This window comes from Schistocerca nitens, chromosome 1 (assembly GCF_023898315.1).
Source record: "Schistocerca nitens isolate TAMUIC-IGC-003100 chromosome 1, iqSchNite1.1, whole genome shotgun sequence".
Lineage (NCBI taxonomy): Eukaryota > Metazoa > Arthropoda > Insecta > Orthoptera > Acrididae > Schistocerca > Schistocerca nitens.
In genome coordinates, this window is record NC_064614.1 from 835,324,120 (window position 1) to 835,347,685 (window position 23,566).

Here is a 23,566-nt window from a genome sequence, read left to right on the forward strand (position 1 = left end):
CATTAGAACAAAGTAGTGAATTTGGTGAAGTAATTAGTCACCCAATCATTTTGACTAGGTTGGAGGACCATCTACAGGAACAAACTGAACAGAAAGCACAGAAAAAAAGTTGCATCTACCACTGGTACATGTAATTTTATGGGCAGTGTAGTAGAAAACCAAAAAGAATTTCTGTGTCAAAGTGAATACTTGAGAGTATATGATGATCATAAACCTCATTATAAAAAATATTTAAAAGGTAAAGAATATTCAGAGGAGGAATTAAGTTTTGAATGCTGTGTGGGTGTCAGGGAAGTCAGAGTACCAGTAGAGACTTTAACATGTTTCTTGTGTTTAAGCATTATAGTAATAACTATATAAAAATTAATGAGTAGAGCATTAAGTTATGAATGTGTTTCACATAATGTATTATGTCAATCAACTGCTGAAGGAGGAAAGTTTATTGGTAATGGACTGTGCACGATATCATACTTACTACGATTTGCAAGTGCAATGAATTCAATGGTGAAAAGAGTATTATTTTACAGATATGTAGGGGGGAACGATTTATGATGCACTTTCTCTCCCATCTGGGAGGAGGGTGTAGTAATTAATCTAGGGTACATCACTGATTACTACTGACATAATATCAGCCTGGTACACTAATGTGTGTAACATATTTATTTCTTGAGGGTTACAGAAATATTTTCTTTATATTTGTTTTGTTATAATTAGTTACCGGAGGTAAAATAGCGGCCTTTTGTAAGCAATTATTTAATCTTAGAGAGAGCGATGCTAATATTTTGCTTGAGTAATAAAAAAAGGTCATTCATTCATTCAACTGTTACAGATTAGCTGTTATGATAAGCCAGTTACACATTATAACTGGAATAGCAGCCGTAGTGCTACCTCAACTGCGGTAACAAAGATGTGTGTCGTGGAGTTATTACTGTATATTACACTATAATATGTTAGTAATATAATAAGTTACAAGTTCAAGTGAAGAAATATGATATTGAGATGTTAAACAATTTTATATCCCCAGGAGAATCTGTGTTCTTTGCAAATTTGGAGAGATGATGGCTATCAGATGTCCGAGTTAATAGTTTCATTATTTCAAATTTCATTTTCCTTGGAACAGTTTCTTCAACTCTTTCTGTCTGTTGTCTTTAACTTAAATCTATCTTCTATGGTCCTATCTTAATTTTAGTGGCAGAACAACATTGGTATTGCCAATGTGGTATTACAAAGGGTCTTACCACAGTTCTCTTGTAAATAAAAGAAATGGCTGGGGTAATAGAAACAAATCGCATTACAGCTACAGTATATGACATTGACAAATATAGATGGTGTGTTTCATATGTTATGTATAAGGAACAATTATATACTTTCTATAAGGGAGGTTACCTACCATAGGCCATAGCAGCTTGTAGAGATAGTGATAATGGATGGACATGTTAGTAATGGCAACTATTTGATGATTTATGAATGTGTTGTTGCTTCCTACCTTCATGCTTATCATGGGGGTATGTTAGGATCAATTTTTGGGGCCTGTGTAGGTGAAGCCAAGACAAGTCCATTATGTACGAATATGTCAACCACTCATCCTTCAGCGTCTCAGTGGAGAACCCATGAGGGAGGGGATCCTGTGACGGGGGAACTATGGGACTCTGTCTTTGGGGCTCTATCACCTTTCTTTCTTGGATCCTAGCAAACCCATTCTTTATTTTCTTTTCTTGCTTCTCTGACAGGAGAACCAATTTCGACTCTGTTTCCATATGCATATGTTTCTATAGCTGAAACCTTTCTCTCTGCAGACTGCATAGTGGTAACTATAACCTACTAGTGTAGGAAAGCTGGAGGACATACGACAACCAGGCACATATGCTGTTAAGTGTGGCAGACAATGTGTTTCCTGCTAACAGCATGTTAGCCGTAGCACCTGAACAGAAGGAAGGGGATGGAAGAGGAAACCACTCCCTAACTAGAAGACGACACACTAACATGCAAGTGAGAAAGAAATATTTTGCAACTAAAACACTTTGCTGTCGTAGCTAAGATTATGGTTATCTCTGGTGAAAGCACAATAATGAACTGTTTAACAGTCAATGCATGAAAATGATATGAAATACTTGAGTTATCTCTGATGAGAAGGTGATAATGAATGAGGGATTTAAGTTAATTAAAGAAAAGGCTATAGTTATAATATATTACATTTATTACTATAAAATTGAAAGACTGGTGAGATATTAAATAGTTGCATCTTATGTTATAAAAACTGCAATGAGTAAATAGAGAGTAAGGGCAAACTTAGACTTGTTCTCAATAGAACTTGAGAAATATATGAATGTGTGGTGTGTGTTCTTTCAGACAAGTTCAAAACAGCAGACACCACACATCCATATAATTTGACAGGCCTAGCTGGGCACTGGATCACCTTTTTCAGTTTTGATGCACTAATATGTCCACCTGTGGGAATCTCAGAGAGTGAACAAGAAGGAAATGGACAGGGACTGCAGATATGATAATGTATGGTTTGTGGGGCACTCAACTGCACAGTTATCAGCACCCGTACGAATTCCCAATCGTTACATAGTCCAATTTCGCCACTTTCACAAATGATGAGGGATTGATGAGGACAACACAAAACCCAGTGCCCGGCTGGAGAAAATCCCCAACCTGGCCGGGAATCGAACCCGGGACCCCGTGATCCAGAGGCAGCAAAACTAGCAACTAGGCCACGAGCTGCAGACAGGGACTGCAGATAGGTGGCACTTGATGGGACTGTGGATCGGCCGTGAGGCGTGCCAAGATAGTCGATGCAGTTGTGGTAAGGAGGAGGAAATTAGTGTTTAACGTCCCGTCGACAACGAGGTCATTAGAGACGGAGCGCAAGCTCGGGTGAGGGAAGGATGGGGAAGGAAATCGGCCGTGCCCTTTCAAAGGAACCATCCCGGCATTTGCCTGAAGCGATTTAGGGAAATCACGGAAAACCTAAATCAGGATGGCCGGAGACGGGATTGAACCGTCGTCCTCCCGAATGCGAGTCCAGTGTGCTAACCACTGCGCCACCTCGCTCAGTTGTGGTAAGGCTGTGTCCCAGATAGCGTAGTGGTTAATGTACCTGCTTACTAAGCAGGGGATCCCGGGTTTGAATCCCAGTTCAGTACCCATTTTCACTCATCGCTGCTAATTCCACGTAATGGCTCAATGCAGCTGACAGCAGTGATACCCTCCCTACTTACATATAATAGAACTTGAGAAACTACCTTCAATATACAGGATGTTACAAAAAGGTATGGCCAAACTTTCAGGAAACATTCCTCACACACAAATAAAGAAAAGATGTTATGTGGACATGTGTCCTGAAACGCTTACTTTCCATGTTAGAGCTCATTTTATTACTTCTCTTCAAATCACATTAATCATGGAATGGAAACACACAGCAACAGAACGTACCAGCGTGACTTCAAACACTTTGTTACAGGAAATGTTCAAAATGTCCTCCGTTAGCAAGGATACATGCATCCACCCTCCATCGCATGGAATCCCTGATGCGCTGATGCAGCCTGGAGAATGGCGTATTGTATCACAGCCGTCCACAATACGAGCACGAAGAGCCTCTACATTTGGTACCGGGGTTGCATAGACAAGAGCTTTCAAATGCCCCCACAAATGAAAGTCAAGAGAGTTGAGGTAAGGAGAGCGTGGAGGCCATGGAATTGATCCGCCTCTACCAATCCATCGGTCACCGAATCTGTTGTTAGAAGCGTATGAACACTTCGACTGAAATGTGCAGGAGCTCCATCGTGCATGAACCACATGCTGTGTCATACTTGTAAATGCACATGTTGTAGCAGCACAGGTAGAGTATACCCGTATGAAATCATGATAACGTGCTCCAAAGAGCGTAGGTGGGAGAACATGGGACCCAATCAAGACTTCACCAACAATGCCTGCCCAAACGTTCACAGAAAATCTGTGTTGATGACGTGATTGCACAATTGTGTGCGGATTCTCGTCAGCCCACACATGTTGACTGTGAAAATTTACAACGTGATCACATACTGACGAAACTAAAATGAGCTCCAACATGGAAATTAAGCGTTTCTGGACACATGTCCACATAACATCTTTTCTTTATTTGTGTGTGAGGAATGTTTTCTGAAAGTTTGGCCGTACCTTTTTGTAACACCCTGTATACCATGAATATTTGACTAAAGAAATTAAGAAAAAGATTGTTCAGTCATTGCAAAATGCACTTTTCCATGGTTTTTGGTGTGGACGGAATGCACCCACTTTGATAATAAAGAAAGATAAATTCTATAATATCACAACACTGAATAGATTCCCATTGGACAGTCATTAACAACAAGTGTTTACGGGAAGGCAAAGACTTGGAGAATTGGTAATAATAACATCGGGAGAAGCACAGATGATTTAGTATGTGTAAGCCATGGTGTTGCAAGAAGCAGAGATAAAATAATACAAAAACAGGAGTCAAGAAACATGCATTTGTAAAAACCAGGCAAAGATAAAATGCTATGGGAAAACTTTGTAACTGTCAAGTATAAAGAAGAAGGTCAGAGACCGTGCACACTGTTAAAGATTTAAGATGGGGTGTACTCAACTCTACATAGGTATTGCGGAGGAGGTAGTTTGGCAAACCCAGGGAAGGGATGGTCTAATCCTTTGTCAAGTGAACCCATAAATTTAACGGCCTGAATCTTTTATTTTTTTAAAGGAATTAAAAACAGGAGTACTCACATCAAAAAGCTGAAATGGTATTTACACAGTATCCGTCCATAGGAGAAGGAGTAAGTGCAGCTCTTACAGAAGTAGGAAGCTGTACAGTGACTGTTAGTCATGCTATGGAGTGTTCTCCAAAATAGTTAAAGGAAAAGTGACTTACCTGGGCACTGATGTTTCTTTGCATTCACATTTCCGCTCATTTCACATAGTACAAATCTGAGATTTAAAACTGTAGAGTGTGTTGTGGATTAAAATGTCAGTACATAACTCCTTATGGTGAAGATGAACCTAAACATTTTTCAATGTCCAAAATTTGAGATACTTATGTTGTTATGATCAATAATTTAAAAGCAAAGAAAAGGAAGTTACACTATACAGCCCGATCAAGCAGTTCACCCGTTTCTCATATTCTTCTCTGCGAAAAGGAAACAATGTATATATACAATGGTTGGATCATAATAAAAAGTAAATCCAAAAACAAAGATGATGTGAATTACCAAACGAAAGCGCTGGCAGGTCGATAGACACACAAACATACACACAAAATTCAAGCTTTCGCAACAAACTGTTGCCTCATTAGGAAAGAGGGAAGGAGAGGGAAAGACGAAAGGATGTGGGTTTTAAGGGAGAGGGTAAGGAGTCATTCCAATACCGGGAGCGGAAAGACTTACCTTAGGGGGAAAAAAGGACGGGTATACACTCGCGCACACACACACACACACACACACACACACACACACACACACACACACACACACACACACACACACACACACATATCGATCCACACATATACAGACACAAGCAGACATATTTAAAGACAAAGAGTTTGGGCAGAGATGTCAGTCAAGGCGGAAGTGCAGAGGCAAAGATGTTGTTGAATGACAGGTGAGGTATGAGTGGCGGCAACTTGAAATTAGCGGAGATTGAGGCCTGGTGGGTAACAGGAAGAGAGGATATATTGAAGAGCAAGTTCCCATCTCTGGAGTTCGGATAGGTTGGTGTTGGTGGGAAGTATCCAGATAACCCCTCAAACCCAGAACCTCCCACAGAAGAACCACAAAAGTGCCCCACTTGTGACAGGATACTTTCCGGGACTGGACCAGACTCTGAATGTTGCTCTCCAGCAGGGATAAGACTTCCTCAAATCCTGCCCGGAAATGAGATCCATCCTTCATGAAATCCTCTCCACTCCACCAAGAGTGTCTTTCCGCCGTCCACCTAACCCTCGTAACCTGTTAGTTCATCCCTATAAAATCCCCAAACCACCTTCCCTACCCTCTGGCTCCTATCCTTGTAACCGCCCCCGGTGTAAAACCTGTCCCATGCACCTTCCCACCACCACCTACTCCAGTCCTGTAACCCGGAAGGTGTACACGATCAAAGGCAGAGCCACGTGTGAAAGCACCCACATGATTTACCAACTGACATGCCTACACTGTGATGCATTCTACGTGGGAATGACCAGCAACAAACTGTCCATTCGCATGAATGGACACAGGCAGACAGTGTTTGTTGGTAATGAGGATCACCCTGTGGCTAAACATGCCTTGGTGCACGGCCAGCACATCTTGCCACAGTGTTACACCATCCGGGTTATCTGGATACTTCCCACCAACACCAACCTATCTGAACCCCAGAGATGGGAACTTGCTCTTCAATATATCCTCTCTTCCCGTTACCCACCAGGCGTCAATCTCCGCTAATTTCAAGTTGCCGCCACTCATACCTCACCTGTCATTCAACAACATCTTTGCCTCTGCACTTCCGCCTCGACTGACATTTCTGCCCAAACTCTTTGTCTTTAAATATGTCTGCTTGTGTCTGTATATGTGTGGATCGATATGTGTGTGTGTGCGAGTGTATACCCGTCCTTTTTTCCCCCTAAGATAAGTCTTTCCGCTCCCGGTATTGGAATGACTCCTTACCCTCTCCCTTAAAACCCACATCCTTTCGTCTTTCCCTCTCCTTCCCTCTTTTCTGACGAGGCAACAGTTTGTTGTGAAAGCTTGAATTTTGTGTGTATGTTTGTGTTTGTTTGTGGGTCTATCGACCTGCCAGCGCTTTCGTTTGGTAAGTCACATCATCTTTGTTTTTAGATATATTTTTCCCACGTGGAATGTTTCCCTCTATTATATTAAAAAGTAAATCCCATACAAATAAGAGTAATACAACACAAAATGGGAAAGTAGTTTTCTCGATTGTAGAGTCTAGACGTACACCAGTATCTGGAGCGAAGTGAGTTAAGTATAAAACAAGGCTATTAAAGAAACACACTATCTTTTATCTATGCAAGGTGAATTACAAGAGAGATATTTTCTAAAATGAAAATGCAGAAAGGATAGCTAAGCACTGGCCAATATGATTGTGCTTGCAGAAATAAAAGCAGATGTAGTGTTAGGGGATCTTATGATCACATAATAATAGAACTGAATGAATGTTGAAAACGATGTTATTCGATTGGTAGTTGTTAACGTTATGAGATTTCTGTAATTAGTCAAGTAAGTTGGATTTCACACAACGCCTTCTGTCCTGGTGGGGACATCTGTGGTGAAATACATTGGTTCTAATGAATAACATGTTCCACTTCTAACCGTGTAGGCTGATGAAAAATGTTCGTGCAAACTGAAAATGTTGTTCTTAAGTGTGGAGCATACTGCTGTGTGTGCCCTGGTTTGCCATATGTGCAAATGATTCAAATGGCTCTGAGCATTATGGGACTTAACATCTGTGCTCATCAGTCCCCTAGAACTTAGAACTACTTAAACCTAACTAACCTAACGACATCACACGCATCCATGCCCGAGGCAGGATTCGAACCTGCGACCGTAGCGGTCACACGGTTCCAGACTCAAGCGCCTAGAACTGCACGGCCACACCGGCCGGCCCATATGTGCAGATAGATGTAAAAGACATCATCTCAGAACATCGACAAGCTGCACCTATTGTGGAGGTTGACCTTATGCTTTGGTGTTGCAGCTTGGAGATGTCTTAGATGCCACGGAGAAAAGGGTGCGAGCGACAATGTCAATGCTCGAACAAGTGAAGATCATTGTAAATGAGAACCATCTTTCCGTTCTAGAGTCAATTCTGTAAATCAACATATGTTGTGATTTGTTTGGAGCTACGACTTAAAGAGTGATCTGTTCACCCAAAATTGTAAAGGAAGCTGTACATGAAAACACTGCATGTAAAAAGAAGAGTTACCACAAAACTGTTTACATCATTTAGTAGCCTGAATGGACTGTAGCTTTATTTCAGCTCCAGCCCCAACTTCATAAGGCAAAGAAGTCACACAGCACAGTCTAGTGGCTCTACAGAAAGCAACTTCAAGAACAGTAACTGCAAAATAATTACAATCTAAAAGTTGGCCTGGATATTGACCAAGTGACGGATCGTCCATGGAATGGAATGCATCATAACCAAAATTGTGCCTGTAGCACTCCATGATCTGATTGATGGCAATGACACTGTCCAATCTTTCACAGAGGAAACTCAACAGCCACTTCCAAATCAACTCCAATTGGTCATTCTCAGCTCAGCAAAATATACTTCCTGGTTGATGATTTCCATGTCTATAATGGCCCAATAAAAGCCACTGCACATAAAAAACCAAACCACCTCAACTGTAAGAGCTATCACCCACACCATAAGAATAAGGTCCACACCTGGAGCCTCGGAATCTGTGAATACCACATCTGCAGTGAGGAGCAGCAGTTATCCAAATTGTTGACAGTCTGACCAAATTCAGCCAACATCCCACTCAGTTAGCCCATCAACAGATTTCCTGCACCATTCCTTCTTGTACGTTTTACAGGTTGGTTGCCACTGATAACCAGCCACCAATTTTTATTGCCTCTATCCCACCACTTAGTTTCTTCAACATTTATGTTAGTTGAGAGCCTGTTCCCTTCTACACAGTGCTCAGGAAGGTATTGCCCTCCAGTCAAACACTCTCTCCATTCCCACAAGCTCCTTAGCCAAAAGCTTTAATAGTACTCATTGTTGCTCAATCCCTCATCACTTCCTTGTCCTCACCCACTATTCTCTCTTGTTTTCTGCCCTAAATTCCTGTACTGACAATGATCCCATTTTACTTTCTTTTTGATGCAATATACCTCCTCAATTTCATGACTGTTTACGAACAGTAGAAATTCACATTTCTTCACATGCAGATGGGCCATTGAGCAGAAAATCACTTACCAATTTGAAGCTGGACAACAACGCTTGGTGAGTAGCATACTAGTCAGAAATACCTCCCTCTCCCAGTCTGCAGCTTGTGGTCTGGTGGTTAGCATTACTACCTGTGGACCTCGGGGTCCTGGGTTCGATTCCCAGTCGTGTTGGAGATTTTCTCTGTCCGGGGACTGGGTGTTTGTGTTGTCCTCATCATTTCATCATCATCATATCACCATCATCATTTGTGACAGTGGCTAGATTAAATTGTGTAAAAATTGGAATAACCACCACCACCACCATCATCATCAGAAACACCTCCCCACTATCAGCTGAAGATACAACTGCCCTCATATGTATTCCTACTAATCACATGTCATAAGGCATATTAATTAGCAAGAACAGTGCCACTGGATGCTTAAAGTATAGAACTATAACTGAACTGGCAAAACTTTGTACTTGATGGTTTGTGTTATGTCAAGTTATACCTGGGCCAATGAGACAAGTCACTTCAGTGTCACTCCACAAGCCCTTAAAGTTGGCAGCAGAACTGACAAATGAATGAGGAACACAAGCCACTGCATCTTCTGAACCACTTACAATACATCGAAAAAAAAAGCTGTTATGTTGACAGTTTCTACATAAACAACATGTGTTAGTGTCGCAACTGCCTGCTTCTATACACCGAAGTGTCAAAAGTCGGGGGACAGTGATATGCACATATACTGATGGCAGTACTATCACATACACAAAGTGTAAAATGGCAGTGCATTGGTGGAGCTGTCATTTCTACTCAGGAAATCACTTGAAATGCTTCAGGTGTGCTTATGGTCACATGACGAGAATTAACAGACTTTGAACACAGAATGGTAATTAGAGCTAGACGCGTGGGACTTTCTATTTTGGAAATCGTTATGGAATTCAGTATTCCAAGATCGACAGTGTTAGGAGTGTGCTGAGAATACCACATTTCACCTCTCATCACAGCCAATGCGTTGGCCTATGGCTTTCACTTAACAACCGGAGTAGTTGCATTTGTTCAGAGTTGTCAGTGCTAACAGACAAGCAATACTGTGTGAAATAACCACAGAAATCAATGTGTGTCATATGACAAACAAATTCATTAGGATAGTGTGCCAAAATTTGGCGTTAATCAACTATGGCAGCAGACAACCGATGCAAGTGCCTTTGCTAACAGCATGACATTGCCTGTAGTGCCTCTACTTCACTCATGACCATATTGGTTGGACCCTAGATAACTGGAAAACTGTGACCTAGTGAAATCAGTCCTGATTTCAGATGGTAAGAGCTGATGGTAATGTTCGAGTTTGGTGCAGACCTCACAAAGCCATTTGGGTCAAATATCAACACAGTGCTGTGCAAGCTGGTGGTGGCTCCATAATGTTATGGACTGTGTTTACATGGAAAGGTCTCGGTTATCTAGTCCAACTGGACCAATGATTGATGGGAAATAGTTATGTTTGATTACTTAGAGGCTATTTACAACCATTTATGGACTTAATTTTTATGGATGACAATGCTCCAAGTCACTGGGCCACAATTGTTCACAATTGGTTTGAAGAAAATTCTGGACAATTTGAGTAAATGATTTGCCCATCCAGATCACCTGACATGAATCCTGTTGAACATTTATGAGAAATAATCAAGAAATCAGTTTGTACACAAAATCCTGCACAGGCAACATTTTCTCATTCATGAACGGCTATAAAGGCAGCATGGGTCAATATTTCTGCAGAGGACGTCCAACGGCTTGTCGTTTCCATGCCCATGTCGAGTTGCTGTACTTTGCCAGGGAAAATGGGGTCCGACGTGATATTAGGAGGTATCCCATGAATTTTGTCACCTCAGTGTAGAGTCGTGTTTTGTTACCGCTTGACTACAGTTTTTGTTTACTAAAAAATGCCACCAAAATGATATCATTCACCAAACGTCAAACCATTGTGTCATGGAATGATGTTAAATAGTCCGGCTTTAGAACTGCAGCTAAGGACATATGAGTTTTTACAAGCAGGAAAAAAAAATGTTTCTGTTCATAGTCATCCATTGATTCCTGCTGATAAAGTTCTAGAGGGTACCTCAAAAAGTCTAGGACTCAGTCAAACAACTGTTATAAGGAAAAGGGTGCTACTTCAAGACTTGAAACATACTGAAGTAAACTACATGTAACGAAGCTGCTGTGTAGATACAGTATATTTTTAAGTACTTTTGGAAATAAAAAAAGCAGCCTCATCAAGTTACAGATATTCATTCCAGATCAATGCAGTTTGTTGGCACATTTACGGATATTATAGTAGGAAAGTATACCCCATAAAGTGAAGTTGCTAATTTCTTTAAAACAATGTGAACTTTTCTCAGGAGGGAAAACATCACTTATAATGGTGTTACAAAATATGGCCTTCCACTTTAAAAAGTTAGACTGATGAAAACACTTTCTCAAAAAACCTCATGTTGTTGTGGCTCAGTATCTTCTTACATAAAATTATACGAAAGGATATCCATTCAATTATATGATTAGATTAATCCTGGGTCAATGATGGAGAAACAGTTGATAAATGCTGAACATATGATACTCCGAACAGAAGCGGTCATCAGCCAACAGGAAGTGGGGCTAAATTAATTGTGGCCCACGCATGTCCTTCAAACAGTTTTGTACATAAAGGACTTTTAGTTTTCGATTGAGAAAAACCTGTGATGACCATGGGGATATGGACCACCCACAATTTCTACAATGGTTTAAAAAATTATTTGCTCCAGTTTTGTATTCTGAGTGTTTGTAAGAGATAATGAACATTACTATCTAGTAATATTAGACAAAAACCCTACAAGGGATGACCACAAAGATACTATGGTGCACTGGTTGCTGGCAAGAGACATTGCTGTAGACATGAGTATGACAAAGCTGTTGTTATATACTCTCTTGTGTAACAAAATAAGCCTGTGAAGGCTACATACATTGTAGGTGAATTTGCAATGGAACAGGTTCACACGGTAGTTAATCTACTTCCATATCACTACTATTTTAACCCAACTGAATAAGTTTGGAGTGATGTCAAGACTTACATTCAAAATAATAGCAAGTCTTTTGCAATGACAGAAGTGGAAAGGTTGTTACATCAAGGGTTTGCTATTATAGAAGCCACTTCATACAGAGAAAAAAGTATGATAATGTTGGTACACTTGTTGGAGAAGCACAGGCTTTAGATGGTATTATAAATGAGAGTAAACATTAAATGGTTTCTTTTGATGATGATGGTTTTGGTGCCAATTCAAATGATAGTGATGATGATGAACTAAATGGAATTGTGCATGACATCGTAAACAGGTGAGTGTAAATGTATTCAGAATTAATTCTTTCATTCTGCAATGGTGTCAGCTATGCACCTTTTCTTTATTTCATTCTACAATTGTGGATAGCATGTTCTTTGTTATGCTTAGGTTTACATGATTAGATTAGATTAGATTTACTTTCATTCCAATTAATCTGTAGTGAGGAGATCGTCCAGAATGTAGAACATGTCACAAAAATAACAATACATGACAAATATTTACAACTCAAACAAATAAGCTAATGTACCATTCCACAGGTCCCAAGTGGAATGATCATCATTTTCTAATGAACACTATATGAAAGAATCATTTTACAAATACTAATGCACTGAATTAAAAAAAAAAAGTTTTTTTATTTATTTATAAGGTAATAAAGTTTAATACAACTACTATAATACTTATTTACAATGAACTCATTACTGTACTGAAATGGTGCAGATGTTACATTGTACTTACACACACACACACACACACACACACACACACACACACACACACACAAACAAATCAGTTGGTTCTACTGAGAAATTCATCAATGGAGTAGAAGGAGTTGGCCACCATTAAATCCTTTAGGCTTCTCTTAAACTGATTTTTTAAGCTTTTTATGGCTGCTGGCAAGTTATTGAGAATGTGTGTTCCTGAATAATGCACACCTTTTTGTACATGACTAAGTGACTTTAAATCCTTGTGAAGATTATTCTTATTTCTAGTATTGATTCCATGAATTGAGCTGTTGGTTTGAAAAAGTGATATATTTTTAATGAGAAATTTCATTAAAGAATAAATATATTGGGAAGCAGTAGTTAGTATCCCTAGTTCCCTAAACAGGCTTCTGCAGGATGTTCTTGAGTTCACACCACATATAACTCTTACTGCACGTTTTTGTGCCCGGAAAGCTTTTGTTGGCGTGATGAATTACCCCAAAAAATAATCCCATATGACATTATGGAATGAAAGTAAGCATAGTATGCCAGCTTTTTCACTTTTATATCCCCTATGCCTGACACAATTGGCATTGCAAATAGAGATTTGTTATGACGCTTCAGCAGTTCTGTGGTGTGCTCCTCCTAGTTGAATTTATTATCAAGCTGTAATCCCAAGAATTTAACACTGTCCACTTCTTCTATCTGCTTGTCATCGTATGTTAGGCATATACTCGTGGGACACCCCTTACAAGTTCTGAACTGCATGCAGTGTATTTTTTCAAAGTTTAGTGACAAGGAATTGGCTAGGAACCATTGATTAATGTCCACAAATATTTTATTAGCTGATCTTTGTAAGACTACACTTGATTTGCTATTTATTGCAATGTTTATATCATCGGCAAACAATATGAACTTGGCATCTGGTAACGTTACTGATGAAAGGTCATTGATATACACAAGAAAAGGTAAGGGCTCCAAAATGGAACCTTGTGGGACCCCACATGTAATTAGTTCCCAGTTGGATGATACCTGATAGCTTGATACATGTCTCTTTCCTAATAACACCCTTTGTTTCCTGCCAGAGATATAAGATTTGAACCATTTTGCAGCATTTCCTGTTACTCTATAATATTCTAATTTACTTAAAAGGATATTGTGATTTACACAGTCAAATGCCTTTGACAGATTACAAAATATACCAGTTGCCTGCAATTTTTTATCTAATGAATTAAGCAAATTTTCACTGTAAGTGTAGATAGCCTTCTCAATATCAGAACCCTTTAGAAATCCGAACTGTGACTTTGACAGTATGTTATTTAAGATAAGATGGTTATAAAGCAGACTGTACATAACATTTTCTAAAATTTTTGATAATGCTGGCAAAAGTGAAATTGGACGGAAGTTTGATGCTGTTTCTTTGTCTCCCTTCTTAAACAGTGGCTTAACTTCAGCATATTTAACCATTCAGGAAATATTCCACTGATAAATGACTGGTTACACAGATAGCTTAATATGTTACTTAACTCAGAATCACATTCTTTAATTAGCTTTGTTGATATTTCATCATACCCACTAGACATTTTTGATTTTAAAGATTTTATGATGGGCATTATTTCTGCTGGGGTAGTGAGGGTCAAATTCATATTATGGAAGTTACTTGAAATGTCTCGTCTGAGGTATTCCACAGCAGCATCTACAGAAACTGACTTTTATATGAAGCTATTATGGACACTGCCATTAACTTTGGTTGTTTTTATTTCATGGTTTCATATACTATCAAACACTTTTTCTCTGTGATTGTTTTCTGCAATGTTACAACCCTGTCGTTTGCTAAACTGATGTATACATTATTATGCAAAAGCATGTATACACGGTGATTGTAGCCAAGATTTACAAAACATACTTTGGAGCTATCAGATGTGGGGGTGTGTGTTTGCAGCTATGGCAACTTCACAATTGCAGTATGGCCAACTACACATGAGCTGTCAAGTGTATTGTTTCGACAGCACACGTATAGGCAATAGCAATATTGCAGCAGCAGCAGCCTCTATACACACAGCAGGTGATATAATTTTCCTTTCCTTGTAGTAAATGTAAGCTGTTGCGCAATAACAGTGTACATGAAGATTTCGTTTTTGAGTTGCAATCACAATGACAGCAAATAAACAGCCACATAATTATGTAAATATAAGTAAAACAAAGCAAATGCTTTTGATAATGGAGCAAAGCACTTTAAAAAAATAAGCATTTGATGGTGACTAATATCTTGAAAATGATACAGTACATAGTTTAAAAAAATAAACAATAACTGAAATTATTAGTTCTCATTCCACAGTATATAATGATAATGATGCAATAAATAACCAATATTCATAGCTTTTCATTCACCAATTTATGGCGACAATGGTGTAATTCCATCCAGTTCCCCATCGTCACTGTTATTGGAATTTTCATCATTGTTATCACCAAGACAAATCATTAGCTGTTCATGGTCACTGATGACACCTTAAGCCATTGTCTGTGCTGCTTGAATAAGTTTTTTGACATGCTCGACCTTTTTCCTCCATGAGCCTGCATCCACAGTCTCGAGACCTTCACTCAATAGCCTTTCCACCTCGGTTATTGTAAAGGACTCATTACTATTCTTTATGTACATCTTCACATCACACCACACTAGCTCAATGGGTTTGAAATGGCAGTGATAAGGTGACAGCCTTATTACAGTATGTTGCTGCTCCATGGCAATTTTGTCTAATACATATGTAGGAAGCATAGGCTTATTTTCTTTAATAAGTGAATATAACAGGAGCTTCATCATACTCATATCTGTAGTAATATTTTGCACCAGTAAACAATGTACCATAGCTTCTTTGAGATTGTTTGTAGCTGTGGCTTTGTTCAGTGTCATTGAATGATGTGGAGCATTGTTCATTACAGCTGTTATAGGGACAGGAAACACTTTTAAAATGGCCCTAAAATGCACAACAAATCATGTATGATCCATACTCTCATGCCAATCACCAATCTTTTTGAAGCATAAAAACTAAAATTGCATCATGAACAAAACCACTCAAATATCCTGAATGGACCAAAACTAATTTAGCTCCTCTTCCCCATGGCTGATGACTGCTACTGCTTGGAGTGTTATCCATTCAGAGTTTACTGACAGCTTCCCAAGTAGTGACTCATGTTTTGTCCAGCTGTACTATTGAATGAATGGCTCTGCCCACAATTTTGTGCAAGAAAATGCTGCAAGCTGTAACAATATTAATAACTTTTCCCACCCCTGAAAAGTTCACTTCTTTTAACAATGCTAGTAACTCTGCTATGGTAGGAGACTGCTTCCTGCTGTAGTAAGCATAAAAATGCTTGTGAATTGCATAAGTCTGGAAAGAATCTAAATCGGTGAAGGCTGAGGCTGCTTTTTCTTCTTTTCACTTTCTGTCACTAAATTAAATTATCTGGTCCAGATGGGTCAGAATCGTTACACTGCATGTCTACATCTTCCAACTTTTGCAACAACCCTACCTTACTTACTACTGTTCTTGCACTAATTCCAAGAGTTTTTAATGTTTGTTCTACAATGTTATCATCAGGAATTGATGGATGTCCACGAGTACTTACAGATTCTTTCTTCTGCTTGTAAAACTCATGAGTTCTCCACAGTTACTCCAGTGCCTGGCTATTTAGTTGCACAAGTCGACACAAAGGATTGTCATTTAGGAGAACAGTCTTTTCAGCATCATTTTTATTTATCAGAGTTTTCTAAACCACAGCACAAAAAAGCAAACTACAATGCAAGCACACAGTAAAAACCACACACAGCAAAAGTTTATGCTCACACAAAACAAAGCTGGCAACATGGGAACATCAGTATCATGACCAGCAGTGATTACTGGTTTGCTCCTCACTACCAGTGCCTCGTGTTTCTCGTTCTTCACTTGTTAAACTGCTAGGCTGTCAACTTAAAATGCATCTGTCAAGTACACAGTTTCAGCAGCCTGGGTGTAGGTCACTTGGACTGATGAGTCAAGGTTCACATTAGTAAACATCAATGACAATACAAATACATCAAAAGGCACACAAGGTGATGAGACATGATTGCCAGCATAACAACATTCAGGCAGATGGTGGAGGTTCTCTCTTGCTGGTAATGCTTGTATAGAACAAAAAGGTGTCAGTAATACATTTGCTATTGCATCTCACTGTTAGAAGACAGAGGGACCTACATGTGCATCCATTTATTGTGTTCGAGTAGGCCATCACTAGGTAATTTGCATCTTCAATAAAACAACTTGTGCCACAGCAGTTTGAGGAACACTCCTCAAACAAGACTGTGCTTGGGTGTCATACCCTGCCACCAGACTTCAACCCTTTGTATATTTCTTGGCTGCCGTCAAGTAAGATGCGAGAGCTTTTGACCAAGCTTCAATTAATCTCTTTGAATTGAGAGGAACAATCACAGATCCAGATAACTCCCCAATAATTTCAATATCTTGTGAAGTGTCACCACTATTATCAGGACAAATGGAGATGGATGCTGCATGTTTTCATGGTTTGCTATTACAGGCTGTACACACGGACAAGGAAAAGAAATTCCCAGATGTTTCCCGGATCTCCCAGTCAAAACTTCATTTTCTCCCGGGTGAAAATACACTTTTTCTGTGTTAAATGACAGTATACTTTCCCTTGGAACTGTAAAACATATCCTTTGAATGAATATGGTCTTATACAGCAACGTAGAATTTCCCAGCGCTTTAGAAAACGAAACTCAGGTCGTAAAAACACGTTTTGGAAAGATCTTTGATATGCAGCAACATGTACGCTGCATATTTTCGTATTACGAAAGTATAAATTCGAATTCCACCAACAGGAAAATTTAATGGTTTAAATTAATATACATAGCGTTGCTACAAGGAAAGCAAAGCTTTCGCATATAACATTTGTCTTGAAGAGTAATAAGCTACAAGAGAAGCTAAGCTTTCACATGTAATGTTGATTTGTTTAGCGCATGTTACACTTTAAGATACATCACACAAATACGCCAGCAAAATTTTTAATACAGACAGAAAACTCTGATCTTCTGGGCTAGAAATTCTTCTAAATGGCTCGTCAACAAAGAGTTGATTTTTAAAGAGATTTAGGAAATTCATCGTACATTCTCGCACATAGTTCATCTTGTGCAAAAGGAAATTTACTTTGAAAATAACGCTTTTCGAACAACAATTCGCAATATTTTCCTGTGACTTGTTAGAAATAGATTCACTTCAGCAGTTGCCAGACAGCGCCTGGTAAGAGACGTCACCGCGCTTGCGCAGCTATAGTGACGTAGGAAGCCCGTATGCTCGTACGTGTAAAACAATAAAAGATCTTACATCTTGTCATAAAAGAAACAAGACATCAGAGGACACTCCAAGAGCGTCTGAATTTTGTGAACCATACTAAAATGCACAGTTCGCCTTACAGTGCACATTCGTATGTCCAGATTCCGAATAACGTAGGCCTCGACCTGATATGAAACTTTTCATTTTGGTTTTCGGGACGTAAATTTTCTTCGAGTACCAGTACTGTATTATCTCATGTTTGGTTCTTTGTTATGGCATAATGCCATACATGCTAGAAGATGAAAATGTGCACTTGAAACGCAGCGAACAGTTGAAACTGGCCAATAGTGTGGAATTAAACACTTCGTTTCAAATAAAGTCACTGCCTCAGCAGGAAACCCTAATAAAAGCCAAATTTCTTTAGCAAATCGACAAAAATAACTTTATTGGTCTGCAAGGCAATTAATGCTTGACTGTCGGAAAGGTGGAAATAAAATAAAACCTGAAACTAGTAACATATTTTAGGCTTCCGTAATTATGTGAATATATTTTAATTCACTTGATAGCTCCCAGCCACAGAAATCTGTCTTGTTTTCATTTGACATGAGAGCAGTAAACGAAGAGGAAACAGAAAAATCACTAAATGTAAACATGGGTCACGTGGAGACTACATCCTCCCCCCTCCCCTCCCCTCCAACAATAACTCAGACTGCTCTACACATCAGAACGTCAAAACAAAAAAAACTTTTCAAAAATAAGGTCATTTTGTAGTGCACATCTTTCTGAAGAGTCTGATACATAAAACATATATCTTCGAGGAAATGTAAGACACGTTATTTGGTCTTACGTGTGCAGTGCAGTGACACGCCTTTTCAAACAACATTCTTATAGCGCACGTCACTATATTTCGCCCTGTGGAACTCAAACGTGTATATTTTGTAAAGGATGCCAGCAAACTATTTCAGGACAGTGGAAATTAATATGTCCTGTAGTGCCTATCCTGCTCCCAGCCGGCCGGTTTGACATTCTGCCCAACCCCTCGCAATTAGTATTGGACAGGATTATTTGTAACCGAGAGAACAAGTACTCTTCAGAAAATCTGGACTCTTTATTGCCTGCTAACTAATGACTGCTCTTCTGCGTAACATAAAATTAAATATTGTTGTCATTGTTGTGGTCTTCAGTCCTGAGACTGGTTTGATGCAGCTCTCCATGCTACTCTATCCTGCGCAAGCTTCTTCATCTCCCAGTACCTACTGCAACCTACATCCTTCTGAATCTGCTTAGTGTATTCATCTCTTGGTCTCCCTCTACGATTTTTACCCTCCACGTTGCCCTCCAATGCTAAATTTGTGATCCCTTGATGCCTCAAAACATGTCCTACCAACCGATCCCTTCTTCTAGTCAAGTTGTGCCACAAACTTCTCTTCTCCCCAATCCTATTCAATACCTCCTCATTAGTTACGTGATCTACCCACCTTATCTTCAGCATTCTTCTGTAGCACCACACTTCGAAAGCTTCTATTCTCTTCTGGTCCAAACTGGTTATCGTCCATGTTTCACTTCCATACATGGCTACACTCCATACAAATACTTTCAGAAACGACTTCCTGACACTTAAATCTATACTCGATGTTAACAAATTTCTCTTCTTCAGAAATGATTTCCTTGCCATTGCCAGACTACATTTTATATCCTCTCTACTTCGACCATCATCAGTTATTTTGCTCCCTAAATAGCAAAACTCCTTTACTACTTTAAGTGTCTCATTTCCTAATCTAATCCCCTCAGCATCACCCGGTTTAATTTGACTACATTCCATTATCCTCGTTTTGCTTTTGTTGATGTTCATCTTATATCCTCCTTTCAAGACACTGTCCATTCCGTTCAACTGCTCTTCCAAGTCCTTTGCTGTCTATGACAGAATTACAATGTCATCGGCGAACCTCAAAGTTTTTACTTCTTCTCCATGAATTTTAATACCTACTCCGAATTTTTCTTTTGTTTCCCTTACTGCCTGCTCAATATACAGATTGAATAACACCGGGGAGACGCTACAACCCTGTCTCACTCCTTTCCCAACCACTGGCTTCCCTTTCATGCCCCTCGACTCTTATAACTGCCATCTGGTTTCTGTACAAATTATAAATAGCCTTTCGCTCCCTGTATTTTACCCCTGCCACCTTCAGAATTTGAAAGAGAGTATTCCAGTTAACGTTGTCAAAAGCTTTCTCTAAGTCTACAAATGCTAGAAACGTAGGTTTGCCTTTTCTTAATCTTTCTTCTAAGATAAGTCATAATGTTAGTATTGCCTCACATGTTCCAACATTTCTACGGAATCCAAGCTGATCTTCCCCGAGGTCCGCTTCTACCAGTTTTTCCATTCGTCTGTAAAGAAGTCGCGTTAGTATTTTGCAGCTGTGACTTATTAAACTGATAGTTCGGTAATTTTCACACCTGTCAACACCTGCTTTCTTTGGGATTGGAATTATTATATTCTTCTTGAAGTCTGTGGGTATTTCACCTGTCTAATACATCTTGCTCACCAGATGGTAGAGTTTTGTCATGACTGGCTCTCCCAAGGCCATCAGTAGTTCTAATGGAATGTTGTCTACTCCTGGGGCCTTGTTTCGACTCAGGTCCTTCAGTGCTCTGTCAAACTCTTCACGCAGTATCTTATCTCCCATTTCATCTTCATCTACATCCTCTTCCATTTCCATAATATTGTCCTCAAGTACATGGCCCTTGTATAAACCCTCTATATACTCCTTCCACCTTTCTGCCTTCCCTTCTTTGCTTAGAACTGGGTTGCCATCTGAGCTCTTGATATTCATACAAGTGGTTCTCTTCTCTCCAAAGGTCTCTTTAATTTTCCTGTAGGCAGTATCTATCTTACTCCTAGTGAGACAAGCCTCTACATCCTTACATTTGTCCTCTAGCCATCCCTGCTTAGCCATTTTGTACTTCCTGTCGATCTCATTTTTGAGACGTTTGTATTTCTTTTTGCCTGCTTCATTTACTGCATTTTTATATTTTCTCCTTTCATCAATTAAATTCAATATTTCTTCTGTTACCCAATGATTTCTATTAGCCCTCGTCTTTTTACCTACTTGATCCTCTGCTGCCTTCACTACCTCATCCCTCAGAGCTACCCATTCTTCTTCTACTGTATTTCTTTCCCCCATTCCTGTCAATTGTTTCCTTATGCTCTCCCTGAAACTCTGTACAACCTCTGGTTCTTTCAGTTTATCCAGGTCCCATCTCCTTAAATTCCCACCTTTTTGCAGTTTCTTCAGTTTCAATCTGCAGTTCATAACCAATAGATTGTGGTCAGAATCCACATCTGCCCCTGGAAATGTCTTACAATTTAAAACCTGGTTCCTAAATCTCTGTCTTACCATTATATAATCTATCTGATACCTTTTAGTGTCTCCAGGATTCTTCCAGGTATACAACCTTCTTTTATGATTCTTGAACCAAGTGTTAGCTATGATTAAGTTATGCTCTGTGCAAAATTCTACAAGGCGGCTTCCTCTTTCATTTCTTCCCCCCCAATCCATATTCACCAACTACGTTTCCTTCTCTCCCTTAAATATAGGACACCTAAAACCAGTAAAGACAGGAGACAGGCAAGACAGTACTCATTTCTTCAATCCTTAGCTCCTAGCGATTTTTCTCTATAATCTTGCTACAGCTTTATACAGCTTTACATGGCGTTCTTTCCTTTCTGCGAAAGAACTATTACCTTATCAAAGTTCGTCAAACATTTTGCTACATGAAAAATGGAAATGTTGTTGTCTAATACTGAAAAAGCTGTTAATATAGTACCCAAGACTGGTGTGGTTTCTCGATCTGATTACGTCTATTTTGTCAATGTATGCCGGATAAAACAAAATAGGCCTTTCTAATATTGCAGCAATTGTAACACACACCAAATACGCGACACTGTTTTGACAATAATGATCATTTTTATAATACAACAAAATAATTCATGAAGTACCAATACGAAATATCTATTTGGCCTACTACAAGCAAAAAGCTTTACGTTAGGAAATAGTTTCACATTTCATTCATGCACTCAAGTTTCTCATGCACGAGATTGAAAAATAGAATGAAATTTTTGTATAAATTTGGAATTGTCATATTCTTCCATAATTTGTGTGATGTCCCCGTTTCTTCTCCTTCCTCGTTCTAACAAACAGTCTTATCATCACTAATTCTGTAACTATTCCTACCACTGTCAAAACTCATTCTCCGGTTAACTTTACTACCCCTGCCACAATCACCAGTTTAGTTATCCAGAGATTATTCTCCGGTTAGTCGTTATTACGAGTTCGTACAATGCGTTTCCCGCGCTACTTCCAGAATGGGACTTCAATGGCTGCTAGCCCGGGACTGCAACTGGTGTAGCGACCTGGCCAAAAATTTTTCTGTCAAAATTTCACTTTCCTGGATACACCGAGAAGATAATACGTAATCTTTCTTACCTGTTATTCCTGTTAGTCGTTTATTTCCACTCTGGTAGTCTGAATCTATGGATTTCCCTAGTAATTATAACAACGCTGAATATTCGCAAACCGAATCAACCACAGAAACAAGCAGCGCTTGGCATTCTCCAGTTTGGTTTTATTTCACTCAACTCAAAAAGCCTCGTCCTGTTTTGTCTGCAGGAAAGTTTGTTTCTAGATGTGACGACGATTCCCCTGGCAGAGGCATCACATACAATATGCACACATTCAAAAATCAACTTATAATTCATTCAGAAATCAACTTAGAATGTGTTCTAGCCAGCAGGAGTGCGTCGATAGACCGACGTGCGCTGGATGCTAGGTGCTTTGTGAAACAAGGATTTTTTCCTCAAGAATATAAATTCTCCCCCCCCCCCCCCCACCACCACCACCACCAAAATTGCCAGCCGGTTCTGATACCCCAGTTTGCCCTCAACCCCCACTAGATCTGGGCCTGCTGCACACGCGTGAATCTAGTGGCAGCTTGGGCGCACCAGTAAAATTTTTCCGGGTACCATGTGGCTGGTTGCTGCTACAGCTAACAGCCACATTTCTGTAGCCAGAAGTGGGAAATAGTAATACAAAGCCTTTGACACATTCTGCTGTTGGCAGACACTTGTACGAGCACTTTGTTATTTTATATGGTGCATTTACTTTGCAATTTAAGTTTTATTTTCGTTTTTTCTCTCGTTCATGTTTTAATGCTGCAGTATTATTCTGCAGTAGTGGGATACAGTAATATCCCTTAGTTAGAGTATTGGTTCTTACCAGTCAAAATTACCAAAAAATTAACTGAAAACTTAATCAACAAGAAATTCCCGGAATTCTAAAAAATTCCCAGTTTTCACCCGGATGACAAAATTCTCGGGTAATTCCCAGATTTACCGGTTGTCCCGGGTCGTAGACACCCTGTTATTAACAACCTGAACTTCTTTGAAGTCTGTATTATGTTATCCTACTTAGTATTTGCCAACAATTTTAAAAAAGCAAAATATCACTCTGAAAAGGTACAAATGAGCATCATTCCTGATGAAAAACTGGGCACTCCTAAATA

At 39.4% G+C, this 23,566-nt stretch overlaps 1 protein-coding gene across 1 annotated transcript in view; it reads right to left on the reverse strand.

Annotated features, from left to right (window-relative positions):
- LOC126263064 (pleckstrin homology domain-containing family D member 1-like) overlaps positions 1–23,566 on the reverse strand; it is a 213,765-nt gene that overhangs the window by 78,380 nt on the left and 111,819 nt on the right. The gene's annotated exons all lie outside the window — the stretch shown is intronic.